Source organism: Chionomys nivalis, chromosome 16, assembly GCF_950005125.1.
Source record: "Chionomys nivalis chromosome 16, mChiNiv1.1, whole genome shotgun sequence".
In the NCBI taxonomy this organism is placed as follows: Eukaryota; Metazoa; Chordata; class Mammalia; order Rodentia; family Cricetidae; genus Chionomys; species Chionomys nivalis.
This window is the reverse complement of record NC_080101.1, coordinates 54989727-55002818: the sequence shown is the minus strand read 5'-3', so window position 1 is coordinate 55002818 and position 13092 is coordinate 54989727. Positions and strand designations below refer to the sequence as shown.

Below are 13092 nucleotides of genomic sequence, written 5' to 3'. Positions count from 1 at the left end.
ATGAGAAAGACAGGTCCCTGTCTTAGAGTGGCAGCACAGAGGCCTTGCTATCCAGTGACAAGTAGGAAATCTTAGGGACGGAAGTGGTGAGACGACATCACACAGCTTGTATAGAGGGCAACAACAAACTATCTGGAGGCCTTGGAGCCACAAATCAGTCATCTGAGCAGGTGGCTACGAGAGAACTTCTGCCAACTCTTCTTCTTTGTTCCCTCAGAGATGGTCACCTAGAAAGACAGCGGGAGAGTTTCTACAGTGTTTATGAGTTTCGCAAACTTAGTGTAAAAAATAGAATTACTAACTATGGAATTGAAGGCTTCGAGGAAACAGAGCATTGGATAGTAATGTAGAAAAATTTGAAGATTTTAAATAATTGCGTATTGGAAGATTATATGATTCCAGATATGATTTAAATTTAGTCTTTAAGAGATTGCTAAATCTTAGAATTGATGTCATTAAAGCAGAGCAAGAATTTCTCATTTTTACTTCATTTGATGGACAGATACAATTTTACAAGTCCGTTTAAAGAGGTCCTTAAAAGTGCATAAAACATATCTGATTTATAATTATTTTTAAAATGATTTAACTATTCTGTGAAAGGGAATGATAATAACTGCTTTATTTTTCCAAAATATATAATTTAATGAAAAAAACTAATCAGAAATACAACTTTGTCCACTTTATATCATATTTAATTTGTTCCTAATAAACAAAATTATCTAACAGTATTTTAATTTACTTATACTCAATGGACACTAGGTAGTTTGTTTAAATGCATCAGAATCCTAAGCCAAATTACTTCTAAAACATTGATATATTTTTAAAATGAAATGGACAGGACATCATAAACCTCTGGACATAAGGGATTTTTCTTTTTTTCAGGGCAGACACTGCCATAATAGACTTGCTAAATGCATGCATTTGATATAAGAAAATTATGGTAATGTGACATTCCTACTACATGATGGAATACTCTTTTAGATAGTGAAACATATTAATAACACACATGATAGAGTTCTTTTTGGCTCTTGACATTTAGAACCAAATTTTTCAAAGGTTGTTCTTATTATGCATATATACAGTAAGCATAAACCACATCACACTGTGCGTGCACAGACACACACACACACACACACACTGCTTTTTGCCTTAGTAGAGTTTTGCACAAATCAACAAGTGACTAGAATTTTCTTTTAAAACAAGATATTTAAATAAAAACCTTTTTTATTTAACTATACGAAGGAACATAACTCTTAGATGAACCTGTCTTCCTTTGTGTTATAAGTATTGGGGTAAATAAATATTAAACAGCAACTTAAAACAAAGCACACTGTTATCTTCTCCTTAACATATATGAAACTGTATTTACTAGAAATCTGTATATGTACTTGTGTGTTTTCATATCAATTCATACATGAGGGTTTAAATAGCACTTTAAAGGTATCAATATAAAAGGCTATGTCATCAGGAAGACTGCCCTAGACTTTAATTGACTATTTGAACGCATTCTCCACAAAGATGCGCTTCTATGCATACCATAGAGCATTTTTCAGATGGTTTTAGGGATTCAAGTCATTTTCTGAATTTTTTAGGACTGAAATACAGTATATACCACAAAAATCACTGCTTTTGAGTCCAGAAACTTACCAATCATGAGTATGACAGTTCTGGGAGCTTAGTGATAGATACCATCCTAAGGACAGGAACAAAATGAATCAGCAACTTGTTTGACTTTGTAGAGCATTTTTAGATAAAGTTACTCTTTAAAAGAAAAGCCGAAAATGCCTCATCTAAGTTAATATATTTATTTAAATACTCACATCAATGTTTATGTGAAAATGCAGAGACAGTTCCAGCTCAGTGACAAGGAGTCCCACCTTGGAAGGTGAACTACCTGGATTTGTTTTGTTGGGGTTTCTTTTTTATTGTTATTAGCATGCACAATTTAAATTTTCAAAACAAGAACTACAGATGATCAAGCAACAGCTACTTTTTTATAAAAAAAATCATCATTAGCATTTATAGACAAGATTGCCAGATAAAAATTGGGAATTTGAGGGTGGGGGGGAAAAGGGGAGATGGGGAGAGAAAAGTGAGAAGGGGAGGATGGGGAGAGCTTTGGGGAATGGGAGGGTTGGGATGGAAGGGTGGATATGGGAGCAGGGAAGTATATATCTTAATTAAGGGAGCCATTTAAAGGTTGACAAGAGACTTGACTCTGGAGGGGCTCCCAGGAGTCCAAGGAGATGTCCCCAGCTAGTTCCTTGGGCAGCCGAGGAAAGGGAGCCTGAAATGGCCATATCCTATAGCCATACTGATGAATAGCTTGCATATCACCATAGAACCTTCATCTGGCGATGGATGGAGATAGAGACAGATACCCTCATTGGAGCACTGGACTGAGCTCCCAAGGTCCAAATAAAGAGCAGAAGGAGGGAGAACATGAGCAAGAAAGTCAGGAACTCGAGGGTTGCACCATCCCACTGAGACAGTGGGGCTGATCTATTGGGAGCTCACCAAGGCCAACTGAACTGGGTCTGATGGAGCATGTGATCAAATCGGCCCTCTGAACGTGGCGGACAATGAGGGGTGACTGAGAAGCCAAGGACAATGGCACTGGGTTTTGATCCTACTGCATGTACTGGCTTTGTGGGAGCCTAGCCTGTTTGGATGCTCACCTTCCTAGACCTGGATGGAGGGGGGAGGACCTTGGACTTCCCACAGGGCAGGGAACCCTGACTGCTCTTTGACCTGGAGAGGGAGGGGGAGGGAAATGGGAGGAGGGGAGGAGGAGGAAATTTTTAATAATAATAATAAAAAATAAACTGATTAGCCTAGTTAAAAATTTTTCTTACTATTTTAAATTATTTGTGTGTGTGCATGCATGTGTGTGTGTGTGTGTGTGTGTGTGTGTGTGGCGTGTTTGAATATTAACATTTTGTTGTGGGTTTAGAAGGAAGTCAGAGGACTCAAATCTCCTGGAGATAGAGTTACAGGAGATTGAGAGTCACACGATGTTGGGATCTAATTTAGGGTTCTCTGTAAGAGAGGCTTACTGGCTCTTAAATCATGGAGACATTGCTCCAGCCTCATAAATGACATTCCTTTGTTAATGGTGTGTACCTACCCCAAATAACCATACAGTGGATGAGATATAATTTAGCAATCTCATGGCAATTTTGCTAACTATAAAGATTATTTATTCAATACAGGGCCTCACTACATAGTCCATGCTGGCTTTGAACTTAAAGTAATTCTGCTGCTTTAGCATTTACATGTTGCAGGCATACATCACTATTCAGAGCTAAAAAAATGAATAGCCATCAGTAATTTCTCAACCATTTGTTCACTAGTAAACTGATACAATGCTATCTTGCTTGAATTTTCTCATCCAAACTAAGAATAGGTAACTTTTCTTCTAGAAATTAAAATTACTTTCTAACAAATTCATTCTCTGTTTTTCTGTTTTATTTTTTGTTTTTGATTTTTGCTTCTTTTTTATTTATTTTTTTATTTTGGTTTGCTTGCATTAAGGATATCTATGCCTTCAATATGCTTGCTCAAAGTTTGGTCCACGTTAAATGGTTGTTTTAACCCAAACACTTCTACAGCAAGCAAACTGGCCTAATCCTTCTGGAGAAAGTAGAGTTGGACAGCCAAGACAACCATGCAATACAAGAGATGATCACACACCCTGAGCATCCCAGTCTGGTGTGATTGGAGATCATCTGATAAATGGGCACACAGTATTTCCAGATGCCAGGGAAATCAGACCACTTCTACCTGCCACTGGTAATACAGTAATATAGTCAGTAAATATATTTCCTTCATATTCTGCTTAATCTTTAATGTTTCATCTAGCCCTTTATGGGCAGATGTTACTCAAAGTTGTAGAGTTCCAAAATGTTTGCAAACCTTTTTAATTTTTTCACAGTGACCAAGGTCAGAAGTTGAACTCATCAACACTACAACCCTGCACAGATTGACTTCCAAAGCAACTCCACTCCACCTGCAAGTCACACAAAGGCCTCCCAGACCTACTTTTTCAAGGTCACAGTAGGACTGTCTTTCTGCTGGCTTGAATCTCCCCACAGCCAGAGTCTACAGAAATCATTATCAATAACACCAGCAAGAGCAATCTTTTTGGTAGTTACATTGACACCAAATCCAATCTTTATATCAACCATTGTACAGTTCTGGAGTAGCTGGGATTTCTCCAGTGTTTCAAAAATTGCTTGTGTAACAAGACTCTTGATGTCCATAACATGTCCAGCAAAACAAAATTTTGCAGGAATGAGGTACTCTTCAAAGCACTGTGGATAATTAATAGCATCATTCTGAAAGAATATCTCCACCTCCAGTGAGTAAAATTTATACCCCTCTTTTACATCAGGGTTCATTTTGAGGAAAGACGCAGTTGCTATTCCTTGGCACACATACCCATTCAGTTGGCATCATTTCACAATGAGGTGCAATCAAAGTTTGATACCAACTTCATGTTACAGCTGAAAGATAACTGGAAATATTAGCCTTCCAGGTAGTTCTTTCTAGCTTCATTTCCTGCTATAATCTGGCCATATTAGGCAGCAAGAGGATTCTTCCTGCCCTATCTAACAATTCATAGACTTCTTTGTCTTATCCACATGGAGTTTTCTCCCAATGCTCAGTGCTCAGCTGTGAACATTATCGTGGCTGGGTTAGAGGCACAGATGGCCTGGGAAAGAGCTACAATACCTGGATTTGAATCTTGATGTAGGTGGGTCTTCTGTCAATGTGTTAATTTTATTGGTTATTAAAGAAACTGCCTTGGCCTTTGATAGTGCAGCCCTTAGGTGGGTGGAGTAGACCGAACAGAATGCTGGGAGAAAGAAGGCAGTGAGGCAGACACCATAGCTCTCCTCTCCAAGATGGATGCAGGTTAAGATCCTTTCCAGTAAGCCACCACCTCATAGTGCTACACAGATTATTAGAAATGGGTTAATCAAGATATGAGAATTAGCCAGTAAGAGGCTAGAGCTAATGGGACAAGCAGTGTTTAAAAAGAATACAGTTTCCATGTAATTATTTTGGGTAAAGCTAGCCGGTAGCTGGGAGCTGGGGGTGGGAAGCAGCCCACAGCTCCTTCTACAGAATTTCGCATCTCAGTCAATGAGTTCATGGAAGCATCACTTTTCTTGTCAGAAATGGGTTGTTACTTCTTCCAAGCATGGAGTAAAATGATTGCATAAGTATACAGAAATATTCATGACACTGAACATTGTACCTGGTGTCTAAAACATTAATTGCAGGCATCAACAAAGTGTAACTCTTAAGATATTGATACCATGGTTGTTCTTCTTTTTTAAAAAAAATCGCTTTTCAAATTAACTACTAAATTTGTCCATTTATCAGATACAAAATGGTGTTTTAAAGTGTGTCTATCAAATTATGGAATAATTAATGTCACTAATTAACACATGTCTTACTTCACATGTGCCTATGTCTGTGTGGAATCTATAGAAGTTGGTCTTGAAGTAGAGAGGAGCCTGGTGGTTTCTGGGGTCGTGGAGCTGCTGAAGACTTGAATTTATCAGTCAGGTGGAGAGATTTAAGTTCAAGAAATTCTTTTTAGAGCACACTGACAGTAAATAATGGTAATACTTTGCATCTTTGAAAAATCTGAGTATTTGCTTTTGACCATATTTATTTTCAATTTTATATGTTATTTCATTTCATTGCTCTAAAATCTCCTCTTAGAGGGAAACCATTGGGATTTGTACATTATAGCAAGTATCACACTTGCATTAAATGAACTCCATGGGATGGATACATCCACAAAGCACTTGGTATTATAAACATATTAAAGAGTAAAATGTGGCAAGGTGAATTGGAAGTCACACACTGAAATTCTATTGCCTTACTTAAAAACATATACATTTTTATAACAAGAAGCAAATCTAACAATTGCTCAGCCAGAAAACTGTAAGACAGTTTTTCATTTGATTCTTAGTTTAACAACTCATTACAAACTTCAGTAATGCCAAAAGTACCTGCTAGTTTTTGATTACAGCTTACCACAGTGTTACCTCACCTTTTAAAACCACTTTCTTAATAAAAATATGTTCAATGAATTAATTTGAGTTTTGTTGTAAACTACATATATTTAATTCACACAATATTAAAAACAATTATCATGAAGTCACGTGATTTAGCTTATGCCAGAGAAAAGACATGACAAAAAGTAATCTATCAACTGGTTCTCTCACGTAAATAGCAAGGCCAACAATGGAAAACTTTCCCTATGGGTTTTGTAAAACGGGAACTAGCTAGTAGGATGGGATATCATGAGTAACCCTATTATTGTCCTTCCATGCTAGCATTTCATGTTCCTAAGTCTCAGTTTACTGCATTACTATACAGTGGGGTGATTTGGTTAGGTTTAGTTTTAATTAATTAGCAGTGATTTTGGAGAATCTTGGGCTGAGCCTCATTTTCAGACTTTTCATTTGACTCTGGGGAGAAGGGAGATGAAGTGAGGGTACAATCAGTCATAGTTCACATCTTTCTCTTCACTCCTGTGAGACTGTGTGAAGAAATAAGCTATGCTGTAGCTCTTCTGAAAAGAAAATATTTAATAACGCTTTAAAATGTATATTTAAATGTGATGAAAAGATAAATACAATATGATGTCACTTGTTAAACAGCCATGTTTTTACATATTAAAACTCAAAAAATATACAAAATACCTTGGTTTTTATCATATGGTCATAAAGGGTTTATTTTCAGAAAAGGGTTTGCTCTGTAAATTTATGTTTTTTTTTCTCCAGAGAAAACTGAGTAGTATGAATACAGGCTGTTGGCAGTCTGCGGCCTCTGATGACCCCGGAACTTCTTGAGAACAGAGCCCAGATCTTAGATAACTGTGGGTTCTTTCATGGCCCCTGAAATAAGTGGTACATAATAATAGGAACACGTTAAATTGTTGAATATTACCTGGCTCATACAACATGCAATTCATTTTTGCACACACACACACACACACACACACATATATCCTGCATGTATGCCTAGCATCATATGAGTGCTTGTTGACCACATAGACCAGAGGCTATCAGATCCCCTGAACTGATGAATGGCTGTGAGCTGCTCTGAAGGTGCTATGAATCAACCCAAACCATTAAAAGAACAGTCAGTACTCAACTACTGAGCCATCTACACAGCCCCTCAGAAGTATTCTTATAAAGTAATGGTAACTACTATCACTAATGTTTTGATCTAACTAACTTTCTTTTCCCTGCCTTTTAAAGTCACTAAGTTATTTTTAGGGTAAAATTTCCACTTTGAAATTTATGTTTGTTGATGTTGATATCTAGGTTCTCGCTGGTGACTAGAGTACGGAGGACTATCACAAGGTCACCTCTCTTTGTACAGAGCACAGACTAGATTCCTCAGGAGCAAACTTGGAGCAGGCAATAGTGGGGATAGTAAATGATATTGTAATGGACACCACTGCTCATTCTTCTTTGCTCCAGGACAGAAAAGAAACAAGTTGTTCCGAGTTGGGGCCAAGTTTCCTCCATGATATTCCCTGGGTTTCCTGATCTCCCCAGGAAAGGAACTTGATTTGGTAAGCAAAAACATCTGTTGAGCAGAAACCTTTCTGGAAGCTGGTGTCAATCTCAGGTGGTATTTACAGCAAGTAAAAAAATAAGTCTGAAGGGGATTGGAATCATACACCCTGCAGAGTTTACCACACTGGGTTAAGAACCAGAACTATATCTAGTGATGCAATGATCTCTTACTGATTAGATAGGATCTGGCATATTGATAATCAAACTAACTTAAGTCACTATATTGTTTTTGCAGTTTTCTATCAAAATATTTATGAACAATATAGCAGAGTCATAGAAACCACCAAATCACATATCCATGTAGCATTTCTCAAATTCTAAGATAAGGCCATACCAGTCATTAATCAGCTTTAGAGATGTGGAGAAAACTGAATTATACTGGTCCTCATGGAGGGATGCATAGGCATGAAGCTATAGGGACTAAGCTTCATCTCCTGATCCTAGTAGCAGATTGTCTGGTGGAAGAGGAATATATTTAATGAAGTCTGTCCCTGCCCCTATTGTTACCGCAGGGTAAGCTCGCATTTTCTAGCTTGTATGAAGTTAAAGTATATATTACCGAGGTCCTTATTGGTCTCTCTTATATTCATATCAACAGAGTAAACACATGCCTATTTTTCTTTCTTTCAGATACTACCCACGTCCAAGTTGGCAGTGATCAAAGAAAATCATTTCTTTCCAGTCAGCTTGTATGTGCAATAAAGACTGGATACTTAGCAAACATGTAGATTACATGAGGACTTTCTTATTGGTCCTACACACACACACACACACACACACATACACACAATCCATGAAAAATATTGCATTGAAAAAAATGCATCATATGGATCCACCTAAGTGCTGCAATTGGTTGCTTGGTTTCTAAAACACCTTAAAATTTTGTAGTTCAAAACCCCATATAATTTGATATTTATAAAGTAAAATTTTGCAGGAAAAAATCCACTGATTATTGCTGTTTGTACTAAAAGTCAAAATGTTTATGAGTTTCATGAAATGTGTACCAATCAAATCATACTTATTGCCATACATTCTAATCTACATTTCCTCTATTTGAGACACTACTGACTGTATAAATGTAATACTGAGTCAATCACCAGCACTTTTAGTTTTCAACTAAGTTGTCATTTGTTTACATGTATGAAATTACACACAGAGACCACGCGTTTCCAGTTTTTCAATTCAAATCAGAGTATTTAGGTAACAGTGCCACCTATTGCTATAAAGTTAAAGTATCGCAGCTGTTGGTACTTCCTTAATATTTGATCCAAATCTTTTATTTTCTGATTGCGTTTGTTATTTGAAGTTCATCTACTGACTAATATGTAATTTTAAATATAAATTTTAAATATATATTTGAAAATTTAAATATATAATGTTTCTAGAAACAACATGAAAATAAAATAATTAGGCTTACATTTTAATTTGTCTTTAAAAGCTTACATTACAGTAGAGTATGATGAAAATTATAACTAATATGTATTTATCATCATCTAACATAAATAGAATATAGTTTTATCTGTGGTAAATTATATACTAATGCATTTCAGAAGATCATTGGAATACACAAACCTAATTGTTTTTGCTGTGAAAAAAACTGTAAATTTTGTAAGTTCTTCAATTTGGATTTGCATAAGAATACTTACGTTACAGCATGATACATATTTTATTTCTCTCTTCTATTTTATGATAAGTATACAAAGACAACTGAAAGCATAGGCTCATATAAGTTGATACCACACATGTTCACATACATTAATATCAATGTTTCTTTGAAGAAAAATGCTATTTTGACTTTTCTACTACAGCCACCTGTTTACATACATGAACAAGATGTACATTTAATTAACAAATTTATAGTTTTATAATGTGGTACTCTAATGATTTTTTACTACTCATTAAAAATTGTGTATGGTTTCATATGGTTGTCTACAAATACTAAGGAAAGTCCTTGTGATCTCTAGCACAGAAGACTCCAATGAAGTTAAATAAAACTAAAGCAGAATCAGCTTTAGTTTTCCCCCAAAGGACCATGGCATAAAGTGGTAATTATATTTTTGGAATTTAAAGCTGCAGTAGATGAAAAAAATGATTGAGTTTTTAAAATACATGATACTCTCCATCCAATAATTATGAATAGTATTGTCAATCTTGTACTCATTAATCTTATGCAAATTTTTATGTGTTTTGAAATCATAATTTCCCTTCAGCTCTGTAGAATCTTTGTAATTTAAAGGTGAAAATTATTTAAATCTATCAATTACATCTTTCATCTTGCATTAAATCCCATTGAACTGTTTGTTGGTTGTATGATTATATAAGATGCAATAATATTTTTAGATCACCTGAACTTTTGCTATATAATTTAAAGCATTTGAAGGGTCTCATAATGTCTAAATAAATGTCTGAAGAATTGGAGTTTAACATCACTGTGTGGCCCGCTTACTACACAGCTGTTCATGTAAAGATACCCAGCATTTGTGAAAGAGGGGCAATTATATTGCAAGCAGAATCCAGAATAAATCGTTTTATCTGATTTATCAAATGATTAGTACTGTGAAGGGAGTATAATTAAGCATCTTAGATTTTTTGAGAATTCTATATGTAGGACCATCTTGGAACAGAATTCCTTCTTAACAATGATTTACTAGACAAGTTCAAGAATAAATGCATTTACCAATTTTCTTTTTAAAAAACTCAAAGATATTTTTGTTCTGTTCTCTTGTATATGGCTATGCTTACTTAACTCAAATGAATATTTAAAGACAATTCCATTCAAGTATAGATTGTTTTAACAAATAGGCTAACTGAAATACACAAGACAATATGTATTTCTGAAGAAAGAAAGAAAAATGCAGAAGGCCTGATTATTGATTCATGTGATACAAAAGAGGATATTTCAATTGTCAATGGGTACCACGAGCACTTAGAAATCCCTTATCTTTTGAAGGATTCATTACTAGCTTTCCACAGAAATATGGGAATAAAAGAAAACGAATGAGAAAGGGAAGCTGGGGAAAAAATGAACATTATTTTGGGTTTCAAACCCAAGTATGTAATTTAAATAAGCACATGAGAGATGCTATTACATTAAAAAACATACCTTACTATCAATAAAAATCCAGAATACAAATGATATATATATACAAGTATACTAATACACCATAGTATTCTTAAAATAAAAATAAAATAGGTTTATATTATGTATATAAGCTTAACTTTGCTTTGCAATTAAAGTTCAAGCATTTGATTGATTTTGCACATTTGGAATTAGAACAGCTATTTTATATAAAGATCTTAATGTACATTTTGGGGTTCTATTCAATCCCTCTAATTAATATTGTCATTGATATATAATCTAATGTGAGATGAGAAAGAGTTAGGCACCTGTATCAAATGTTTAATTATTTGTCTTGCCTTCTCACAGAATTTATGGAGAATGCAGACTGCATCTTCTATGGAGAGAATGAGGTGGTTATACCCTAACCGCTAACACCATCACTGCTTTTATATCTTGGTTTTGACTCGATCATTGCGTTAAATGAGCATCACAAAACCAATGGAGCTTCAGTCTCCACATTTCCTTCCCATCATGATCATTTTCAATTTATTTTTTCGTGCATGTCATCATTTTAATGTAAATCTTTCTCTTTCTTTTTCAATGAAATGAAATGATTAAGTAATTCTCTCTTTTGCATGATTAAAGATGACGGATAAGCTTGGGTAGGTGGATAAAAATCAAGACTCCTAGCAGAGTCTGCACACATCACATGTCAGAATCCTTCCAGCCTGCTCACTGTTAATGACATGAAAAAATTAGCATGTCTGTGGCTAGCCTAGAAAGAGTCAAAAGATAAGGACCCTATATTCCTTTTTAGCTCAAATTTAAATGGCTTTCAATTTTTTGTTATAATTAATCTCTAGTATAAAAGATATTAATATAAGTTTTTTCAATAATTTGGTTTTGTTAGAAACTAAAAGATCAGCAAGCAGCAAACACAGTTATTTTTTTTAAGTAAGAATAATTAAACAGAAAATAGAAAGAAAACACTAGGCAAATCCACAGGACCAAATCACTTCAAGCATTGGTCATTCTGGCCCTTCTGCTTCATTAATTTTCTCATCATGATTGAAGGAAAATTACATGAAAAATATATAATTTTATCTAGTATTTTATTTTTCATTACTCTTTTCCTTTACCGTACATCATCCCTTTCATGGGTCACTGAGATCTGTGTGTCACAATGAAATTATTACAAGGAAGTAATGCTATGCCTCCATTGCTTCCAGATATGGCATCTGAAATGATACCAAAAACCTGGACTTGGCCCTAGAACTCAAAAGCCTTCCTGACTAATTTAGAATATTTTTCTTAAAACCACCGTTAAAAGCCACTACTATTGTGAACACTCTCAAGCATTCACTCATAGCTGCCTCAATCAGCTAATTTATCAAAGAAAGCCGCACTTATTTATTTATTTATTTATTTATTTATTTATTTATTTATTTATTTTTGGCAGAGGTCATTCTCTGATAACAAGAGAGCACACCTGTCTTAGATAATTTGCCAACTAGGACCACTCAACATTTCCTGACCTAAGTTTTGTAGACATCTGTATTATGGAGACATTGAATGCTTTTCTTCCCTGTCTTTCATTCTTTCTTTCTAAAGAAGAAATTGCTATTCTTTGATATTTTTTTCCTTCCCCTGAGTATGTTCTGGATGGCAAAATTTGGGCTACACAATGCTAATTTCTAACCTAACACCATGACAGCAATCACAGCCGTCACTAGGATGGAATAAAGAGAGCAATCTAACATCCAGGGCTATGAGTTTCTCATCAGTGGCTGGCAGACTGCCGTGAAGGCTTACAGTAATCCCATTGGACAGCCCTGGTTGATGAAGCCTGGGAACAGGCTGCAGAATGTGGGGAGTTCACAATTGCAAGCATTTGTCCATAATTTAAAGCTATATGCGAAGTGGAGAGTATTCATCTGAACAACAAGCTGTAATTTTACCGGAGTAACATTTACACAGTTTTTAACCCATTAACGCCCCCTTCCCTCACACAAGCCATCTCCCTTGTTCATAAAATACCTTTCTCAGAAGCAACACGCAAACCCCTAGCTCAGGCTTATCTGTTAAGCTGTGAAAACCTGCCAGAAGAATAAAAGCTTTTTGTTTGGAAACAGCATCGGTGAATGACATTTCTAAATCTCAAAGTTGGCAGTTTTTGATAGTTTCCTTGTATGCCGTGCTTTTAATACTTGGAATTCATTTTTAGCATATCACAAGCATATCTAGGCTGGTATTTAACTTTTTTTTTTTTTTTTCATTTTCACATTGCTGACTCTGACCATCTATTGCTTCAGCCTGTGATGTTGGCAGAGTGTAATGAGTGAGGCCACTACAATTCTCCGGCTCAGACAGAACAGCTTGTGCCGTCCGTCCTGTTGTGCAGAAGCACTGTGGACTTGGCTT

The 13092-nt window shown here is 35.5% G+C and overlaps 1 pseudogene; it reads right to left on the bottom strand.

The window, feature by feature from the left end:
• Positions 1-3509: 3509 nt before the first annotated feature.
• LOC130887788 (bifunctional phosphoribosylaminoimidazole carboxylase/phosphoribosylaminoimidazole succinocarboxamide synthetase-like) lies at positions 3510-11143 on the bottom strand (annotated as a pseudogene).
• Positions 11144-13092: the final 1949 nt, after the last annotated feature.